The 23,305-nt window shown below is 36.7% G+C and overlaps 1 protein-coding gene across 6 annotated transcripts in view; it reads left to right on the top strand.

The window, feature by feature from the left end:
- Positions 1 to 23,305, top strand: part of LOC5570105 (serine/threonine-protein kinase Doa) — a 369,353-nt gene that overhangs the window by 194,419 nt on the left and 151,629 nt on the right. The gene's annotated exons all lie outside the window — the stretch shown is intronic.

The following is a 23,305-nucleotide window of genomic DNA, read 5'->3' as shown; positions in this document are numbered from 1 at the left end:
AACCGATGATTCTGAATGCAATTTCTGATGTTTTTTTTCGTTTTATTATGCCGCAATGATTTTTGGCAGCCAATCTTCTGCTGGTTTAATCATAAATTTTGCCTTCTTTTAAAAATAGGTTGTTCTTTATATTTATACTGTTTGAAATTTTATTATTTAGTAAAGCTAAATGTCAACCATTTTTATATTTTGCTGTTTCATCAATTCTTGCAAGTCGTGCTGTTAGAATGTTAATTACTTTAGAACCTGCCAATATTCAACATATTTTATTTTGCAAACACATGATCTCCTCTCGAGATATGATGGAAACAAATATTTCGATCACAAATTTTCCCTTCTTTCGATAATAGATGGTGTTTTTGACGTACACTTCCAATATTGAAATTCATAATGAATCGTTCAAACGTTTTGTCATACATATTTTCTTTGTAAAATCTGTTGGTCATTTGAGTTATGCTGTGGGAAGATTTTTTTGCTTTAGAGCTTTAAACATTTTAAACGAAAAATAATCTGCTTTCGTATATAGGCTATTTTTGCACTATCCTGCAATTAGAGTGTCCATCCCGGGACATCCCGGGACAAAAAATCCCGGGATTTGACAAATTTCGGGATTTCTCGTTTCCCGGGATTTTATGTCTGACATCCCGGGAATCCCGGGATTCCCGAAATGTACGTAGAATTTGATGAAAACCACTAAACTTCAATGATAAACAATGACATTTTTCCTCAGTATCAACTTTATTTGATAATAATGGACACTCTAGCTGCAATATTAGATCTTTAGATTAGAGCTTTTAATATTTTGCAAATAATTTTTCCCTTCTTTTATCAAGTAATTTTCATCGAGTGTTACGTACAAACTGGGACAGAGCTTGATCTGCAGCGAAATATTCCATGGGCGTTCCCTTTATTAATAACTGCGAACTTTCTTAGACAATTTAATATGGTGGTGGTGTTGATACTGCCAAAAGCTTAAAAATGCCGATATTCATTCTAAGTCAATCAATATGCCAAACGACTTTAGGCCAAATGGCTTTATATAAAACGACCTTATGCCAAACGGGGTACAATCCTCTAAATCTCAATATTCTCTTTTGATGTGATATAAATTCATAAAAGCACAGTTTTGAGATCTTTTTTTTAACTTGCCGCTACTCCTGCAGACTTTTTCAAAAATGTCTTCAGTGTTTTTGCTATTCGCTTAGCCTTTCCAGTAATTAATCTATTATTGTACAGATTTCTCATTTCGACCGAGGTTTTGGATGGATTTCTCCAGAAAATCTTGTAGGATATGACCTAGAGTTTTGTTTGGATATTTTTCCAATAATTTTTCAATATTTATTATTATCTTGAGAGTCTTCGATGAGTTCCGCAAAATTTCTTCAGATATTTTGTAGTAGTTCATTTGTTGTTTAGGCTAATTCGGCTAAAGATCCCGTCTTTTACCGGACAGTCCGCATATTCCTTATGGTATGTTCAACAATTAACCCAATATCAATCGCATGCGTGTATTGAGTACACGCACACTGAGAAAAGCTCGCTTTTCATACAATTAACAAGCATTTCAGTTGTTCAAAAATTATCGAATACTTCTTTTTTAGCAGATTTTCTGTTGATTTCCTTTGAAACCAATTTGGCTACAATCGAGTATATAATTTTGATAAGCATTCTAAAGTTTTATAAATCAAATATTCTAAGAAATTCCTCTTGAAGATCTGTTACAATTTCCCCCTCAATTCTAACCAATAAAAGAGTAAAGTGAGTAAAGTAAAGTGACAGGCAGCTTGCTTTTTTCGCGAAATTTACAGGGTTTCAGAACTATCAACGTTGCTTCTCAATGGATAGAGTAACTACAGAACCCTACCAAAAATTATAGAGTAAAGTGGGGCAAAAGTTCGAGTGGGGTAAGAGTTTCTTTTTAAGATTTCTAGCTTAATTCAAAACAAATCTTACAAATGTCATGGTGGTTCGAATGCTATTCAAGTAAGAGACTTTCACTCCAAATATCATAAAAATCGATTGAGATTTGGAAAAGTTATGGCTATTTGTTGTTTTTCGACGTAAATATTGTAATTTTTGGTCAAACTTTCGTTGCATGGAACCAATTGAAGATAAAATCTTTTTCAATATTTTATGTAAGGGCGTTTCTAGGCCTATAATAAGGTTGCTTTGAGGTGTATTAGTTTTTTCATAAATGCTTGAAAACAATTTTTGGCCAATAGTGGGGCAAAAGTTCGACCCATGCATAAAATCACGGAAAAATTTGCAAATTGCCTAAAACCCACATATTATCTTCAAATTTAGTTAAATTTGTCTGATTTGTGTGAAAATTGTCACCAAAATTTAACATTTCCACTTCGTTTTGCGAAAAACTGCTATTTTTGGTATATTACAATTAACTCGGTTTTGGGCAATTTTTTGATGAAAATTTAGTGTGTATTTTTCGTTAAACTTAAGTTTACGGCTGGTATAAAGTATGCCTGCCATAAAAGTATCAATATTTTGTGTTTTAGCCAGCGAACTTTTGCCCCACACTAGATTCGAACTCTTGCCCCACCGGTGAGGCAAAAGTTCGAATAAGACAATCAATTTTGAAACTGTTATAACTAAAAATGAGTAAATATTTTGACACAAGTTTGTTCAGCAAAATTATAGCCAATATGTTGAAGGTTCACTGTATGGTATTTGTTTTGTTTTAACTGCTATTATTTTTCTGGAAACTTTGATTATACCACTAAGGTCGAACTTTTGCCTCACCTTACTCTACAAGACTTTGGAAGAAGTAGTGTCTAGAGATGTCCAATGAGCATGAACATCATAAACCGCCCGTTATTGCAAGAACGCAGCTGTACTTACACAAGATGTCAACGCTACTCGGGATCAGTAGCATCCTCATTGTGTAAGTACTGGAGCTCTCACTATTAAAGCAAACAATAACGGCGCTGGCTGCGTTCGAATGCAGGTCAATTTGGGGATGGGATGGAAATGCTGACGTGTTACTAGCTTTATGGAAGCCGAGGAGTCCTCTGTACTTCCACAAGAAAACACTGGTAGTTAGGATTTAAGAAATGATTTGTTTTGGTAAACTATAAATACCTATATGATTTAAAATAAATACCGTAATCCGGGAAAACATTGATCGATTTTTAGGATATTTATTGAAAATTTTGTTTGAAAATACAAATGTTGCAAGTTTTATATTTTTTAAAACAATTACTGTACCTATTGTTCGTAACTATATATTGTATTTTGTTTTTTGAAACATTTAAGCATATTAAAAAAATGTTTTGTGAGATTTTTTTGGTTTAGGGTATGGGGTAACATTGATCACTCAAAGTAATAAAAATCGGTATTATTAAGAATGACGTTACTTACTAAAATGATGGCTTCTAAAGTCAAATATTACAAGACATTCACTTTCTAAGTTATTTAAAAAATAAAAACTTGCCGCAGTATACGCCTACAGGTAGGTAATTCCTCTAGGAAATTATGCATTCTTCATAGTAATTCGTCAATGTTGCTGATTTGAAAATGCTTTTATTATCCCATGAATATATAAAAGAGAAGCACCTCGAATTGTTACACTCTCTGAATATGCTTCGACCGGGTTATTCGGATCCAATCCATATCCAAACTCTGGTGTCTTGCGATGCTCAATGTAGATAAAAGTCTATCCATGAATCTGTGAATAGTACGACGGCAGGCTTGATTGAAGATGATTAATTATGGAGGCAAATGTAAAGGTTCTGTAAGGAGTGCCAAGGAGCGTCAGACGAAAAATGATGCCAGGAGTCATTGATACCTAGGTTATCCAGATATCCGTAGCGGTGAACGCGCAGCTATTCAGCAAGACCATGAGAATCGAATTCCGCCTGTTGAATCTTTTCGGTTTGGAAATTTTCTCGACTTCCCAGCGCATAGAGTATCTTCGTGCTAGCCACATGATGTACTGCGGAAACGGTAAATTGACGAAGAAAGCTCTCAGTGAATAAATGCGGAAGTGATCATAAGAATACTAAGCCGAAAAGCGAGATCTGTCCCAGTTAGAACGTATGGCCAGAAAGAAAATTAATTCGGTACCTGGTACAACAGAAAGCAATATCAGAAGAATTCGAACCCACCGCAGAAATCAAATCAGAACAAATCTTGCGTAACTTTTTTAAAGGTCATGTCTATCATTCAGAGGCTCTCTTCGTTTATTTTATTTTTTTTTTTTTTTTGTTATCAAAAACCGAGCCAGATTAACCTCTTTTGTTGCGTTTCTTGTTTTAAACGCTAGCCTTGCGATCCATAGTGGAAAACTTCCCAAAAGCTTCAGTATTGCACTGTTATAATCGAAAGAGGAGATAATATCTTATTGTTACATAGGTCCTTTAGTAAACTCCAGCAAGAAATGATGTTCGATATCTCAACTGACGATAACTCATGGACTGACTATTATACGGAGATTTTATGCAACTGTGAATTTGTTTTCAACACTGTAGCGATAGGGTTGTATCATTATTCTATCTAAACGTCACCTATAAGTTATTTCAGGCCCTGTCCAAAATGGTTATGGATTAGGAAATTCACAAAAGAATTCCATACGTGCCTTAAAATTCCCACATTCCATGCGTCTTTCCGCAAGGTCACTTAGCCAAGATCGCCTCTTGACGGTGACCTCCAAAAAAATCCACAAAAATACCCATCTGCAAAGATCTGGCAACAAAGAACCTCCACGCGCCTCCCATTGTTGGGCGCCAACATTTCGAGCACTTTTCAAGCACCCTTCAGAACCGCCGCGGCGGTCGGCCTGCACTCAAATAGTTGCACAAAGTGATCCCAAAGAGACGCCCGGCATCGAACAGTGGTCCAGATTTATACTCATATTTACTATTTGACCTTGACAAATGAAACGAAATTTGTTATTTCTTACAAATTTAGATATAATTGTGATATAATTTGTTGTAATCCACTGGCGGGAAGTTTGGAAATAAGGTTTCTGACTACTTTTTCAAAAAGCTGGACCTCTGCGTCGTGCTGAATCACGCCAATCTACGTCGCGGTGCAACCATTCAGACAAAGCTTGTTGTGTGGTTTGTTAATTCTTAATTGTTGTTGAACCACGCCGTCATCGCCGCCTCGCATTGATTGTGTTCGATTAGCGAGTGAGTGTTTCACTCGCCAATGAGGACGTCGCGACCGCTTCTTTCACACGGTCTCAGACAAGAGGGTTTTCATAGATGGAAATTTTCTCAATATGAGAACAAAATTTGTTGTTGTGAACAACTAAATTTGTTGATGAAAATTAGATGGTTCACTGAAACCGTCAGAAACGTTTCGAATAATGGTGATGACAGGTGCTTTCCAATATGGGAATACAAATTGTCTTAGTAGATTCGTCGATTATCAAAGATTGTTCTGAAAGAAGATTTCCTTTTTCGTTCGGGATACCACCAACAATAGTTACAAGCACTCAATCCGTGTCGATGTTTCCATCTTCCATGCGTCTCGAATGACTGGTCGGTAGATGGCGGCTGCGTCGGGCTTGGCCGGCAGCGAGAGAAGAAAAACAGTGCATCCAATCGCACCGAAGCATATCGAACGCGCATTTAGCATCGAGTATCGGTATCGGCCAGTATTAGGTGATTCAATCGAGATCACCACTTACGAGACAGTATCGCACAGCTTGTTGGAAAAAAAACAACTTTGATAGTAAAAAGTTTAAATCTTTTTACAATTAAGTAACGTTTTAGCTAGAATGATATTGCATAATTAAAGAGACGATTCATGGTCGCGAGTTCAAATCCCGTCACCGACCAATGCGAAGGGGTTTTTGCGTTTTAAGGCTTGTTAGCTTAAGGCAAAGTTTTCCATCTGGCATGAATACTTTCAATTTGATTTAGAATAAGGTTAATTGACAGCTATGAAATTAAATTTATCAAACTCGTTACAGTTGAGTTCAAGAACTTTGATTCGAAATGACGATAGAAATTGATGTTTTACATACCTGTGGGTGATAATAGCAACTTCAGTACATGATCCATCCAGTCGATGAACAAAACATTTTGGATCTCTTCTGAGTTTTGATTCAGATTTCAAATAGGTTGCAATAATAACTACTATGTGTACGTTTCTATCTGTGAGAAATGTAGTCCAATTACAATTTTATTGGTACATTTCACGCCAACTTTTGCTTCAGCTAGGTTTTGAACACTGCATCAATCATTTGAAGCAATTATTCAAATGGGAAATCAGAGGCAAAGATCAGCAAGTAGAGTTCTGGGATTTTCGTTGGTGCAGAGGCAGAATTGAAATTATGTGTACCCGCAGGCGACCACGATTGGCGGAATACTGTATATCCTCACCTGAATCGAAGATCCTCGATTAGTCGTACGCATTTACAAAAGTACAATACGCACCGAATGTAACATAATCGAAAACCCCATTCAAGGTCATGGGTTCGAATCCCGTCGCCGACCGATGCGATACGAAGCGTTCTGTTTTTTGCCTCTTTTGTAGCTGAAATTATCTCCGATTTAGGGCCGCGGAATCGTTTTACACAACCCAATCCAATAACCTCGGCCATTCCTTTCCGGCTTTATTGCGGTGGCGGCCGCGGCGGCGTCGGTAATCGCAATAAACATGTTTACATCTCCATCATATACTTTAAAGTGGGAATAAGCAAAATACTCCCTTACAACTAAGACGGAGCGTTCCAAGCGTTTCGAGGTTAGATCACAGGTGCGGGAACAGGCATTCAACATCCTAATCGAATGTAACATCTCAATCAACAGAAACAACATTTCTCACTTCCGTCCGAGTTCGGCGGACTAAAGAATCCTCCCGGAGGCCCGCGTTTATACGTATCAACACGTAGAACCTTTTCGAGGTCGCGTTCTGCGGAAGACCGTTAGGTCACGATTCAGACAGATTCAGACATGCTTCAGACATAGAGATCTTTCGTGTCTGGGTCTGTCTAACGGTTCCCCTTGTGGAAAGAATTTCCACCACCGCCATCATCGACGACGTCGCGTCGCGGAATAGCGAAATCGAACTAGCGAATGTTGATGACGGTGGAGGCGGCGACGGTGCACAATGGAATCATTTCAGAAAACAGACGGTCAAAACTTCTAAGGGGTAGTAGATGGCGTTCGTGTTGGTGTCTTCAGACAATACGTTTAAAATGTGCTTCAACATTTGTGTACCAATGTTTTTAGGAGATTAAACCATAAGATAAGCCAACGCTTTTTTTTTTTTTTTGGAAAAAAAAGAGGATTAGTGTTTTCAGCAAAGTTGTAGAATATCACTTTGCTGAAGATACATATTTAGCTCGACATTGTTTTAAACCCTCTACCGGCAACTTCATTTTTTACCGATAAAAAAATATTCAAATCGCGATAACTTTTTTGTTTCCTGATATTTTTGCACCATTTTTTCACAAGATCTCAAAAAACTCTTCTAGTTTGAGAATCCGTGTCGATATCAATAATTGGTGATCTAGTTTTGAAGATATTCCGATGTTCCTTGGGGGACCGACATTCTCCATATAAAATGTCTTTGGCGGCCATTTTTTTGGTCAATTTATTTAAAAAAAAATGAAATGTGTACTAGGGCAAGTGTACCAGTTATGGCCATAGTGGTTCCCTATTTGGCCATATGTGATATTTTGATAACTTTTACATTTTAAGTCTTTTTGAATGCTTTAACATCAAGATGTATCTAACTACTACAACACACACAAAATTTAGAAATTTGAAGACATTAAAGTAATCTCGTATGGCGAAATAGGGAACCACTATGTCCATAACTGGTACACTTACCCTATACAATTCCAGGTAATAAGGAGCTACCCTGAAAAAATCATATAAATCGGTTCAGTATTCTTGGATTAATCAGAAAATTACGATATGAGGTTTTTTAAAGTTTTCAAGATCTTTATTTGTCCAGCGTGGTACCAGAAACATAAATGTTCACTACTCAAAAACGGCTGCACCAAATTGCTCAATTTTTTCACAACATACTCGCATCAATGTATCATTCCGAAGAGTGAATATCCGAATACGATAAAAATTCTGTAGCCTGAGATATTTATGTGAGTTATGGCTACGCGTCAGTCCCCCAAGGAATTTTGGAATATCTCCGGATCTAGATGACCAATTATCAATATCGACACATATTCTGAAACTAGAGGAGTTTTTTAAGAGCTTTTTGAAAGAATGTTGCAAAAATATTAGGAAACAAAAAAAAATCTCGATTTGAATATTTTTTAGCGGTAAAAAATGAAGCTGCCGGTAGGGAGTTAAGGAGAAATTGTGGTAGTCTTGTAACTTAACCCCAAAAAAGTCTATTGTAAGTTTCCATTTTTAAATCGCAAAATATCAAAACGCTATTTACCGAACTTATTTCTAAAGTATGGAATTTTACTGGTCTCTTTACTTTTCATAATGTTGAAAGGGGTGGGTGAGTATCCTTAAGATGCTGCAAAAGTAATTTCTGGATGAAATGTTGAAAAGATAGCTAGAGAAATCTCTGAGGAACTTAATGGAATTAATGGAAAAGTTTCTTTTAGTTCTCCAGAGATAATCCCTGAAGGAATAACTGCAAACATCGATACAAGAACTTTTGCAACAATTCTTGGAGGATTTCCTGTAAATTTTTCCAAACTTGTTTCTTCAAAAAATATCGCATAAACTTGTGAAGATTTTTTTGGTAGAACTCCTGTAGGACTCTTTGTAGTAATTGAAAATAAAGTGGAAATCTTTGGAGCAAATCCTGACATAATATCTATGAACATTTTCAGAGTAATCTCTGCAAAAAACACTGGAGGTAATTGCGTTGGATTTCCAAAAGAAAATTCTGGAGAATGTTTAAGAATTCAAATAGAAATTTCTTCAGAGATGCCTCCATAAATTAAAACTTCCTACTTGTCGTAAGAGAAATGATATCCTTCAGAAATTACTCCTAAGATTCTTGCTTAGATTCCTTCGGCTAGTCGTCCAGAAATTATTTGACAAACAAGGAAGAAACTACAAAGCATTTTTTACAGAGATTCTTCAGGTAATGTAGAAATTCCTTATGAACACTTGCAAGGATCTCTGAAAAACCTTCTGCCCTGATGAGGAAGTCTCGGTAGATTTTTTAAATAAATTGCTAAATGATAACAAATTTCATAGGGTAGGGTGGGTGTCTTTAAGATGAAATGTTAGAAGAATGACTGGAGGAATCCAATGAAGAATACCTAGTCTAATTTGTTTAGGAATTCCTGGAAAAGTTCCTCATAGTTCTCCAGAGAGATAATCCTTGAAGAAATAACTGCAAAAATCGATACAAGAACTCTTGCAAATATTTCTTGTAGGACTACTTGGAAAAATGTCTAAACTAGTGTCTTTAAAAAATTTTTGCATAAACTTGAGAAGATTTTCTTGATAGAACTCCTGTAGGACTCTTTGTAATAATTGAAAAAAAGTGAAAACTCTGTGGAGGAAATCCTAGAATACTTCCTATGAAAATTTTCAGGGTTATCCCTGCGAAAATTACTGGAAGTAGTTGTGTTAGATTTCCAAGAGAAATTTTTTTTGATAAATTTTTCTAAGCATCCTATCAAAAATCAGTGCTCAAATTCCTGAAGGGACCTCCAGGGGAGTTCCTGACAGTGTTCGAGAAGAAATCTCTTGAGTAATCAGAAGAAGAATTCCAGTTGCCTTTCCTCGAGAATTTGAGAAAAAAAATCCTGAAGAACCTGTGGAATAATCGCGTAAGAGAATTTCTAACAGAGTCTCTGAGCAAGTAATATAGGGTTGAAGGACAAATCGTCTGTACTTAGACAACCCTCTGGAGCAATTTCTGGTTCAACTCCCAGAGGAAGGTTCTGATTGTCCTGTGGAGGAATTTCTCGAAAATTAGTTGAAGAAATCTCTGAAACAATTCTTAAGTCAATCTTTAAAGAAACTTTTAGAGGAATGTCAGAGGAATTGTTTGTATTTTTTTTCGGGTAGAGGCCTTACTGTGCCTTCAGTTGTTATCTAAGCACAAAAACTATAAACAAACAAATTTTGCTATATCTTAAAAGTCCAAATATCCAAAAATTTTGCAATATGTTTGGTCTTAGAGTCACAGTTTGGGCTTGGATTAAATAATAATATTATATCCACTATGTTCAATGACGATATACGTCCAATCATGGCCTATATGCATATCTACGTCATAATTCACTTATACAGTATTGGACAAAACATTTGCAACTATTTCGATTTTCCATGCAAAATTATCAAGTTTAGAGGGTTATATCTGAGTCGTTTATGGATCGATTTAAATTAAATTTCCGCAGTTCTTCAGAAATAACTTGAATTTTAACATATATTTTTGAGCGATTTTTCAAGTCACAAGTTAAAAAGCAGTAACAATTTGACTAAAGTGAATTTTTTGTGAAGTTTGCTAAAGACAGTTTTTGTGTAGGGCTATTAGATTTTGAGATAAACAGATTGGAATTTTTTGTCGAAAATTTTACTTTAGTTAAATCGTTATAACTTATAAATTCGTGATTGGAAAAATTGTTCAAAAATATATATTAAAATTCAAGTTATTTCTAAAGAACTGACTCAGAACCCTCTGAACTTGATCATATTGTATGGAAAATCGAAAAAGTTTCACATGTTTTGTCCAATACTGTACGTATATGAGATATTTTACTTCGGGAGTTCAAGTCAGGTAAGTGACAAAAAGTGGGTGACAAAACGTCGAAAGTTAAAACGTCGAATACTGAAACGTCGAAAGGACAAAACGTCAGAAAGAGAGAATTGCTAGAAAACTATTTTTCTGTAAGAATGATTCTCTCCCGGAAGAATAAATAATTCACTATGTGCCAAACACACATTTCATGTGGAAAAAGAAATGTGGAAAACAATTTCAAATCGGTATTTAAATGTTACTGCTTTCGACGTTTTGTCGCTTTCGACGTTTTGAGATTCGACATTTTGGCATTCGACGTTTTGTCTTTCGACATTTTGTCACTAAACCGTTCTTGCATACTTGGTGTTCTATGACCTTCGAAGTTCTAATCATTAGATCAAGTAGATCAAATAGAGCGTTGATGATGTCATCGATAACGGTGTTTATTCAATCAGAGCCTAGAAGTATGTATATTACTTTAATGATTTAAGTTTATTGATTCAATATGTTCCAAATCAGTTAGACTATCTAAGGCTTACGATGTACTAGATAAATAAGGAGCCATGGATTCTCAATATTATATATAGAACATAATTGAATGTTTTTGCATACTAGTTGTTCTTTAATCACCAATCCGTGAGTTTAGGAAAATAGCGGTTAAAATTTATGATAAATTCTTGTTTTTATTAAAACACACGATAGAACGTGTTTTTGCTACTACTTTGGCCTTTTTTCGCTCAAATAACGGAAAACGTCCTCTTTGTCAGCGATTTGTAGTTAGCTTAAAAAAATGCTGTTGTAAGGTTCCTTGGAGGTTAACTACAAAATGTTGGAGGCTAAGGTTTTGAGGACAAACTAATGACGCCAATCATAAGATCAGAAAATCAGTTTTGGTTGAAAATCTCGGCTATCAGACAAAAAACAGAATTCTCCTTGCATGCAAGTTTGGAGGCTAATTACAGAATTCAAGAAAATTGTGGAGGCTAAGGTTTTGGCAAAGCGAATTCATAGATGTAATGCACAGGAAAATAGCTGGGATCCAAATGAAGTGATTGATTCTAAGAAATCGAAAATCCGTTGATATTTACTCAACTTTTTAGAAAATGTACGGAATTTTACAATTTCATATGATTATCAAGCGCGGATTTCACTAAAAGTTGGAGGCTAAGATTTTGACAAAGTGAATTGATAAATTCAACACACAGCAAGTTAGCTGGGATCCAGACGAAGCGATTGATGCTAAAACATCGAAAAAAAAAAACTCAGAAGAGGTTTTGCTTTTTAACATTACATCTCATGAGATTGTTCCTATCTAACATGTAGGAAGGTACACGGAAAATAAAATTCACTCAAAATTAAAATTTGAAACAAGGGTTCTGGCAAAATATGTTTTTTGGACTTAAACCAATGAAAAACGTTTAAAAAATGAATAAACTTGTGTTTTTAACCTAAACTTAAGCACTTGATACTAAAATTGAAACAGGACTTTAGGACCCTATTGATCTGCTATGTAAACTAAGAATTGGATGATGTCCTCAAAATTCTATCCCATTACCTAGAATCCAATTTCTCCGAATGCCATAACCAGAATGCCGGCACCCCAAATTCCACTTTCTCGAATCACCCATAATCCCAAATTTCCATGGCGTATTGCCATTCGAAGTAATTGTGCATTCGGGGTTCTGGTACATTCGGGTAGTAGCATTCAGGCTGTTGGCAATCGGGGGAATGGAATATGAGATAATGGGGTAGAATACCTCAGGATCACCCCGAATGCCGGCATCCCGAAGTTCATTTCCATGAATGACATAAATAAACATGGCTTAACAAAGGTTTAGTTTGAAGATTAACCGGAAGTTAAACAAATGCTTAGTCAGAAGCTTATTGAATATTTCACCTAAAAGGAAGCTAAAACTTAGCCAAAGGCTAAGCAAAAGTTCAGCTATAATCTTACCAAAGCAGCGCCGGGAACTAAGCATAATCTCGCACAAAAGTTTTTTTAAGCAAAAGCTTACAGAAGCTGAACAATTGCTAGAATCAACTATATCTTGCTTCATTAACAAGAAATATTACAGATTTGTCTAATTTAGCGAAGTTATTTGCGAAATAGAGGATCGATGAAGAGAAATCGCTCATGTCAGTTAGACCCTATTGAAGTAACAGTGTAGAATTGTACATTCGGAGCTATGGAATTCGCAGTTATGGTACATTCGGGGTAGTGGCTTTCTTTAAAATTGGATTCGGTGTAATGGGGTAGAATCTGTCCTCAGCCATAGTAGAGGTTCAATTAGTGTCTCCAATTCTGCATGTACCTTTAAAAATTTAATAATTTGTTTATTTGATAGGCTCATGCGCCATAAGGTATAACGGAGCTGATTGTTACAAACTGATTGAAAATGATTTAAGAGGATCACTTGTCCGCATATCGGAAAACCGATTCCCCTCGGGAAGTGGCCACTATATTGGTGGTTTTGACATTTACCTTGCTACATATCAAATTTCAGTATTTCGCAAACCAAACCTTAAGAAGATCAACTGAACTTTGAACTTTTTTTTATGAAGTTGCAAAATCATGAAGTTTGACATGTCGCATGCTAAGCTTTAGAACCGCATTCCCCGAAGAAACTGGATATCCGGAATATGGTTTGCGACCAAATCACTCAAAAATTCTTGAAGATTGTAATGTTTGGGACTCGATATTAAAGTGGCTACTGATGCTATAGGATGGAGGGAAGATATAGCCGGAATTACAGTAATTTCCTTATCTCCGATTGCAAAAGCGAGAAGGATTTGGCAATTTATCATGAAAATTTGACGAAATTTCGTATCGTATACTAAAAATAGTTAAGTTTAAAAAAAACGAATACAGCTTTTCATACATTTTCTATGAAGTGAAAAATCGCAAAAAAATTTGAAAGCCTCTTCAAGCAATTTTTGTCACTTAGACTACTTTGCTTCTAATTCCTTCAAATTCGTTCTAAATCCAGGGTCAATTACTGTTTGGGCAACTGTTTATCAAACCTTCTTTGACCTGAAGTATAAAAAAGAACAATTAGAAGGTATGTCTGATATGCCTTGAAAGAATGGTGTAATATTGTTTTTGATACTGTGAAATCTTGAGAAAATGGTGCAAGATGGTTTTTGATACTGTTAGATATATTCGTCGCTACAACTTTGTCGAAGACCGTTTTGAAACGATTGTTTGAACGACCCCAATGGTTACTCACATGTAGGCGAGCAATGAATCAGGATTAAATAAGTTGGGCGTAGAAATCGCACAGTGCAGCGGTCGAAGTAGTTTTTGATTCTCTGGAACCATAGTATTCAAATTTCCTAGGAAATGATGTAACTTTATCAACTCACCAACTAACAAACATTCCTTCTCGTAATCTTTGCGAAGATTTAGAGGTATAAAACGTCTCCAAACAGCAAAGGGCACACATTCATTCCTTTATTCTCAGCAGACTGCAAGGACGTGGCCGGTGTAATTATGGACCCGGCCTAAATGAATTTTAAATAAATGATACTGAGTTATGCACAGTAAAAAGTATTACGGCCATTTTCATGTGCAGGCAAAAATTAGCTTATATTCACTATGAGAGTAGTCTTAAGATCTGTAAGATCTACTTGGACATGTTTTGATTTAACCCTTTGGGGCCTGATTTTTTCCAAGAACTATTATACAGTTTTTTGAACGCCTTTCAATAGTTTTGGTGCTCAAAATGCTAAACATAACAAGAAATGATGACACATATTTTTTTGGGAGGTGCTAGGTCTTCCGAACTGCTCTTGAGTTCATAACTTGAAGTCTATGCTTGTAATAACAACCTTGTTCATCATACAAGGTGATGAATTGTAATCTACCGTATATTCTGAACCTTCCGAGTATTCAGCAAATATTATCAGATCATTTCGAATGTTCTAGATTATCTAACTTGTCGGGATGTTCAGTACATAAGATCTACAACGCGATGAGAGTCAGGATTTAGTGGTAATAAATTAATAACCACGAAACGAAGCACTTCCGAAACATGGTGTATTCGGCAAAGTTTCCAGTCATAATTAGCGACATCTATTGGGAAGCATATATAAATTATGTCACGTAAAAATATACTATTTTCAACCCCCCTGCTTTTCACCTTTTGTTTGAGAACAATTTGTGAAAACGTCAGTAGATTCTAAATGCGTAATCGAGTAGAAACACGTTTTGAATATATGTGTTTGTCGACGAATCTTCTCCTTTTTTCTTGGCATATCGTTCCCACTGGGAGGAAGCTGGCTTCTCAGCTTAGTGTTAGTTTAGCACTTACACATTTTTTATCTGAGATCTTTCTCAGCTAATGACCTTTTTGCATGGATATATCGTGTGGCAGGCATGCGCCCATACTCTGTGCCCAAGGAAGTCAAGACTCCTTCCCTTACCGAAAGATCCGGTAATCGTCATACAAATCTCGAGCTCTACTTCTTTTTTGCAATCGTGCAACACGACTATCCGTGTAGAGGCGTCACTACTGTGCTGTCACAGACAAACAGGCGTAACACTCTTGAGAAGCTCATGGTACATGCGTTTAACGATGAATTTGAATTTCATTTGACCGACGCGATCGTTCCACCAGAGGCGCTAGTGCTGAATCTCATGGCCGGGGTTGAGGCTAAGGTGCGGGCATTTCCGTATGGACTGCCATCTGTTGCAAGAACCGCGCGAAGCACTGTCTGCCATGATGGATTTTTAGTTGACGTTTGCCTAACACGCACACTACTACACGAATTGCCTGTAAGTTTTGTTCGCATCATTCAGCAACGTGTACACTATCAAAAGTCAAAGCGGTCGAACACTAGCGCCTCTGGTGGAACGATCGCGTCGGTCAAATGAAATTCAAATTCATCGTTAAACGCATGTACCATGAGCTTCTCAAGAGTGTTACGCCTGTTTGTCTGTGACAGCACAGTAGTGACGCCTCTACACGGATAGTCGTGTTGCACGATTGCAAAAAAGAAGTAGAGCTCGAGATTTGTATGACGATTACCGGATCTTTCGGTAAGGGAAGGAGTCTTGACTTCCTTGGGCACAGAGTATGGGCGCATGCCATTTACGTATGGACTGTAAATAAAATACGAGTAAAATGGTAAAATGAAGTTTAATAGTTATTTCTCAATCCCTGAAGTTTTGATGGCAATCGGATGAAAACTCGAATTTTGCGAATCAATTTTGTATGTGTCAATTTCATCGTGGACACCCTTTACTCTATGCCCAAGGCAGTCAAGAATATTTTCATTACGAAAAGATCCTGGATCGACCGGGAATCGAACCCGGAACCCTCAGCATGATCATGATGAATACCCGCGTCTTTACAGCTTCGGCTATGGGGGCCCTATATAACCTGGTTGATTATATAACTGAACTCTATTTAGCGAAAAAAAACACTGCCACAAGGGCAGATTTGAAGTTCTGGGCTCCAGAATAGTTTGGAAAAGCTTTTGAGATTCTCAGAGGTCAATAGATTCCGTTTGAGTTGTATTATTTGCAGCGTTGCCAGATCTACGGAAATTTCCGTAGATCTACGGAATTGAGCACTTTCTACGGATCCGTAAGATAATTCTACGGAAAATGTATATTTTCTACAGAAGGCTACGGAAATTATCATTATTCTACGGTAATTTACGGATTTTTCCAACGGAAATCTACGGAATTGCAATGCCGGGGATCTCTCCCCCCGCTTATCACTTTTCGTCTACGGAATGATTTCCAAAGAAATCTGACATCGCTGATTATTTCTAGCGCAAGCAACTACTGCTGTAAATTTCGAGAATTGAGCTTCGGGATAGTCTGAACGTCGTAGAATATCCCAGGACATGGAAAGGCATGCGAAGCAGCGTTTTTCTTGACATAATAGGTATGTATTACCAAGTACGAACATCAATTGTATTTACAAAAGGCATTTTAAGCTACTTTTATACTAATTATTCTATTTGTCAGACTTCTGCATGTTCAGGATGTTCTAGGTTGCCAAGTAGGACATTATGGCATACACCTAATTTTTTTCCCTGACAGGGAAGTATATTTGCAAGGACTTTTCCGAAGACAGTAAATTTTATTCATTGGTTCTTTTTATACAACCATTTTCCGACTGCGGTTATAAATGACCGTGCCGGCCCCAAAGGGAAAACTTTGATCATTTTAGCGAGAAAAGTTACTGGAACAAGGGTAGACCTGAAGTCCTGAACTCCAGGGTAAATTGGAGGGCCTGGAATATCACCAACGTTCCTTGAAATAGCCAATTGGTCTGTGAGAAGGTTCAGTGAACATGGTAGATTATATAACTTCACTCAGTTTAGAAGGAAATATTACTGGAAAAATAGTAGACCTGAAGTTCTGAAGTCCTGGGGAAATTTTGAAGGATCTGCAATACCTCAATCGTTCCTTGAAACAGCATATTGATCCATGAGAAGGTTCAGTCAACATAGTAGATTATATAACTTCACTCAGTTTAGAAAGAAAAATTACTGGAACAAGGGAATACCTGTAGTTCTGAACTCCAGGGTAATTTGGAGGGCCTAGAATACTCCAAAAGTTCCTTGAAATATCTTTTTGATTCGTGAGAAAGCTCAGTGAACATTAAATAACTTCATCGTTTAGTAAGAAAAATTACTAGAACAATTGTAGATCTGAATTTCTGAACTCCGGGGTAATCTGGGTGGCTCGGAATACCCCAAACGTTCCTTGAAACAGCTAATTGATCCGTGAGAAAATTCAGTGAACATGTAAGATTTTATAACTTCACTCAGTTTAGCGAGATAAATTACTTGAACAAGTGCAGACCTGAAGTTCTGAACTCCAGGGTAATTTGGAGGGCCTGGAATATCCCAAACGTTCCTTGAAAGAGCTTATTGATCCATGAGATGGTTTAGTGAGCATATTAGATTATATAACTTCACTCAGTTTAGTAAGATAAATAACTAAAACAAATGTAAACCTGAAGTTACGAACACTAGGGTAATTTGGAGGGCCTAGAATACCCCAAACGATCCTTGAATTAGCCTATTGATCCGTGACAAGGTTCAGTAAACTTGGTAAGCTATATATCTTTACTCAGTTTAGCAAGAAAAAATACTGGAATAAGTGTAGACCTGAAGCTCTGAACTCCAGGGTAATTTGGAGCACCTATAATATCCTAAACGTTCCTTGAAACAGCCTATTGATGCATGAGAAGGTTTAGCGAACAGGAAAGATTTTATAAATTCACTCAGTTTAGCGAGATAAATTTCTGGAATAAGTGTAGCCCTGAAGTTCTGAACTCCAGGGTTATTTGGAGGGCCCGGAATACTCCAAACGTTCTTTAAAACATCCTATGTATACGTGCGAAAGTTCAGTGAACATGGTAGATTATATAACTTCACCCAGTTTAGCAAGAAATACTACTGGAATAAATGTAGACATGAAATTCAGATTTCCAGGGTAATTTGGAGGGCCTGGAATACCTCAAACGTTTCTTGAAGTAGCCTTTTGATCCGTGACAAGGTTCAGTAAACATTGTAGATTATATAACTTCACTCAGTTTAGCGAGAATAACTACTGGAACAAGTGTAGACCTGAAGTCTGAACTCCAGGGTAATTTGGAGGGCCTGGAATATCTCAAACGTTCCTTGAAATAGCTCTTGAGATTCTCAGAGGTTGGTAGATTCTATTTGAATTTGTAATGTTATTGTTTTTAACCCAAACAATTACTGTTACGGTTGTAGATTTCAAAGAGTGTGCTTCAGGAGAGTTTGGACGTCCTAGAACATCCCAGGACATAGCAAAGCAAGTGAAACAGTGTTTTCGTTAAAAGAGTAATTCTGTATTATCTAGCCTGAACATCATTTATGTTCACAAACAGCATTTCACGCTTCGTATGTACTTATAGTTCAATTTTCCAAACTTCAGGATGTTCAGGATGTTCTAGGTTGTCAATTAGGTCATAAAGGCATATACTTCATATTTTTCTCTGATAAAAGAGTATATTTGGGACAATTTTGCCGAAGACAGTATATACATTTGTTCATTGGTTCTTTTTGTACAGCCTTTTTTGTACTGCGGTCATATATGACCGCGCCGGCCCCAAAGGGTTAATGGAACATCTTTCGAGTTTTGGTTGCGACGGCAGATTGAATGAATTAAACTCAAGGACAGTTTGGAGAAATTTATATATCTTAACTCATTCCATAAAGTATCATACGTCGTATTATGACATAATGGGGTTACAGGGATTTTTTTAACAAAAAAAAAACCTTTCAAGTTATGGATATTCTGGTAGTTTGAGGGATATGAACACCAAAACAATTTAAAGAACTTACTATTTCTTAGATACTGTTTATGTTTTTGAAATGTGTGTAATGACCCATGATGGGTCTCCTTGGTTATATTCTGAAAACAGGGTAGTTGTTCATGTATACTCAATTAATATTTATCCTAACATAGACATTCCAGACGTCTCAAAAAAATATTTTTTTTTTTGTTTTTTCTATGACTTTTATGAGACATCTGAAAAAAAAAACTTAGAGGAATAACGACTTTGATCGTCTTATTTTCTGGTATGTTCCCATTGTACGGCGCCGATACCTTAATGTCTGCTATTTGGACCAAATATGGTCAAGATCGAGCACGACTACGGCGGCCAAGTGCACAACCAACCAATGCTAGCAGAGATGCAATGCCGTCCGTGTCCTCCTGGGTCCCATGTAGAAGCCGCGATGCAATCATGAAACCGGTTCTCTTTTGGCTCGTCGTGAAGTGTGTAGTACAAATATGGTGTGCCCGTACTGTTGAGAAAGGGGAAGAAGATTGGTTTAACAATGTAAGTCACGAATTGGCGATGAAATTAATGTGTGCACCGGAGTAAACTGTTGGTGGTGGTCGAGCGGAACGAAACGAGCTTTTTGGCCATGAATCTTCCGCGCGTCCAAGTCAGGTTCAAAACCGACCGATGATTAGATCTCTCTGAAGAGATTGTTATGCAGAGTGAGCGAGGATGGACGGATGATTGATTTCCACCAATTTGTAGTTAGGTACCTGGTCTAGTCAGTCGCCGAGATCGGCGATCGATGGAATAAATTGGCAATCCATCATTTTTTTTTCTGCAATGAACTTTCGTACATCGGTGATGAGTTCTGTGTGAAGTGAAGCTAGAAGGCTTCTAGAAGGTCTAATGATCTCTTTTGTCCGCCAAAGTTAATTGATGATTTGGATCTAGGCAGAAATAACTAACCAATTTCCTTTTCCTTCTCGTTTCAGGTACGTATCAATCAAAATTGGTTGCGATAAAAACTATTTGAACAGAACAGGGGATGATCTCCATGAAGGTATTTAATTATCTCGATAATTTTCCTCACAATTGATGAAAAGATAACTGGATTTTCGTTGTTTATCATACTTTAGATGCATTAGGTTTAGTCGTGAAGATTTTACGAGAAATATTGCGTCTTTCACGACGTTTCATTCTTGTAAGGACATGGCCAGGACACCATGACTTAATCAGTGACCCTAACTTCGAGAGCTAGCCGGAAACTCATCCAAAAAAAGCTCATTCAGCTGAACAAGAGTTTTTCCAGGAACTTAGCAATATTTTAGCCAGAAAATAAACAATTTTTTAACAAAAGCTGAGCGATATCTAAGCTAGAAGCAAAGTAATTTAATCATAGAAATTTCAGTCAGTGTATTTCTTAAACATACTCTGATAATCCCTCCATAAATATAAATAAGTTTAGCACAGAAGCTTAGCGACCAATGGATTAAACAGGATTGTAATAGATTATAGAATCCAGCTAGAACATATTGTTTTAACTAAATATGTTATGATTTTGACTAGTTACCAGTTCAAATAACAAAACATATAAAAAAATGGGGCCTTCCTTACCCGAAAGGTTAGAGTCCGCGGCTACAAAGCAAAGCCATGCTGAAGGTGTCTGGGTTCGAATCCCGGTCGGTCCAGGATCTTTTCGTAATGGAAATTTCCTTGACTTCCCGGGGCATAGAGTATCATCGTACTTGCCTTGCCACAGGATACACGAATGCGAAATGACAACTTTGGCAAAGAAAGCTCTCAGTTAATAACTGTGGAAGTGCTCATAAGAACACTACGCCGAGAAGCAGGCTCTGTCTCAGTGAGGACGTAAATTCCAAAAGGAATAAAAAAAATCCTTTATGTTATACGAAACAAAATCAAAGTATGTAGTTAGTTAATTCAAACAAAAATATGAACCATTGTGTTTGATATTAAACAAAAATATCGATTGTTGTGTTATTTATCATAACAAAATTTGTTATTTTCTGTACATAATATAAAAGTTTACCCTGCAATTGCTTTGGATTCTTTATCACAAATCATGTCTTTCTTTAAAACAAATTTGAAGCAGCTTCTGTTATTATAACCGATTTTGTTTTAAATGTGCTATAATTTTCTCTACCACCTCAGAGTGCTTCTAACAAAAATAAGCAAAACCATGGTATTGCAACAAATTTTGATATAGTTTTTATACAACTTTGTTGCAATTCACTGGTTAGGTTAGCAAAAGCATAGCCAAAAGTAAAGCGAAACAAAACGTGATATTGACTTAAATGGCATAAGAGACTAAATATCTTAAAATTTCAAAGTTTAATTCCCTTTTAGCTATTTACATCAAATATTTTTATTACTAGCCTTTTTCACGTGTTCGAGTAGCCAGCAACTGAACAAAAATTCAAACAGAAGCCAAGCAAAACTCTGCAAGAACTAAGGAAACCGCCTGTTGCTACATTAAAGTTTAGCCAGGAGCTAAGCATAATACTGTCGAGTTGCTACCTTACCAGAAGCTAAGCTAAAGCTCGATTGGAAGTTAATCGGTAAATAATTCAAATGAGAAATCAGAGCTTTGCCAAAGTCTGAACAAAACCTAACCAAAACCATATTCAGAAACTAATCTAAGACATAGTCAAAGGTGATCAAGAGTTTAGTCAGAAGCAAATCCTCAGCCAAACACTAAGCACAAGTTGAGCGGAGGTTCAGCCAAAAACTAAGGAAAAGCTTAATCCGGGACTATACAAATACTAAGCCAGAAGCCAATCAAAAGCTATACCAAAGCTAAGCAAATGCTCAAGAAAAGACAAAGCAAAAGTTTAGCTCTAATCTAAGCAAAGCTGAGCCATGAGCTAAACCTAAGCTTAGCTAAAAATTAAGCAAAAGCTTAGTGAGAATCTCAGCATAAGCTAAACCAGAAGCTAAGCATAGCCAAAAATTTTGGTGTGTGCTAGAATAAGGGCATAAGTCGCATGATCGATTTCTCATTATCGATCCTCTTTAATAGAGCTTATAGATGAGAGAGTTAATAGATGTGACATGAAGCGGGTTTGTTAGCATTTTTTTACTTCAGGACGCTAAGCAGCGATGCAATCTTGCGTCCTGGGGGCAATCCGCATCTTGTCACCTTTATTCATAGAGAGAGAATCGACGAAGAGAAATCGATCATGAAACTTACGCCCTTATTCTAGCACACGCTTGAAATCAAAGTGAAGTGAATCAAACAAATACACAGTTTGAAGCTAAGAAAAAAATCGGCAAGAACTAAGTGAAAGCTAAAGGAACAATCTAACCAACTATGAGAAGAAGCTGAGCAGAGGCTCAGCGAAATGAAAAATAAGAGTTAATCAAAGTCTTTGTCAGAAGTTACGCAATAACTAAGCCACAAGCTAAGTAAAGATCTAGTCAAAATGTAAACTAAAGGTTAACCAGAAGCTAACCAAAAGCTTAGCCAAAAGCTAAAAAAAAAATTAGCCAAAATCTAAGCAAAAGCTTAGCCAAAAGTTAAGCAAAAGCTAAGCAAATGCTTAGTAAAAGCTTAGCCAACAGCTAAGCAAAAGCTTAGACAAAATCTTAGCAAGAGCTTAGCCAAAAGCTAAGCAAAAGCTTAGCCAAAAGCTAAGCAAAAGCTAAGCAAAAGATAAGTTAAAAGCACAGCAAAAGCTTTGCCAAAAGCTAAACAAAAGCTTAGCCAAAAGCTAAGCAAAAGATTAGCCAAAAGCAAAGCAAAAGCTTACCTAAAAGCTAAGCAAAAGCTTAGCCAAAAGCTAAGCACAAGCTTAGCTACAAGCCTGGCAAGAGCTTAGCCAAAATCTAAGCAAATGCTTCGCCAAAAGCTAAGTAGAAGCTTAGCAAATGCTTAGCCAAAATGCTATGCAAAAGCTAAGCAAAAGCATAGCCAAAAGCTTAGCCTTAAGCTAAGCAAATGCTGCAAAAGCTTAGCCAAAAGTTAAGCAAAAGCTTAGCCAAAACCTAAGCAAAAGCTTAGCCAAAAGCTAAGCAAAAGCCTAGTAAAAGCCAAGCAAAAGCTCAGCCAAAATCTAAGCAAAAGCTTAGCTAAAAGCTAAGAAAAATCTTAGCCAAAATGTAAGCAAAAGCTCAGCCAAAAGCTAAGCAGAAGCTTAGCCAAAAGCTAAGCAAAAGCATAGCCAAAAGCTAAGCAAATGCTTAGCCAAAAGCTAAGCAAAAGCTTATCCAAAAGCTATGCAAAAGCTTAGCCAAAAGCTAAGCAAAATCTTAGCCAAAAGCTAAATTAAATCATGGCCAAAAGCTAAGAAAAAGCTTAGCCAAAAGCGTAGCCAAAAGCTAAGCAAAAGCTTAGCCAAAAGCTAAAAAAGCTTAGC

The sequence above is a fragment of the Aedes aegypti genome, chromosome 1 (genome assembly GCF_002204515.2).
Source record: "Aedes aegypti strain LVP_AGWG chromosome 1, AaegL5.0 Primary Assembly, whole genome shotgun sequence".
Lineage (NCBI taxonomy): Eukaryota > Metazoa > Arthropoda > Insecta > Diptera > Culicidae > Aedes > Aedes aegypti.
Note: the sequence above shows the minus strand (reverse complement) of the source record. Positions and strands in the feature narration are given on the sequence as shown.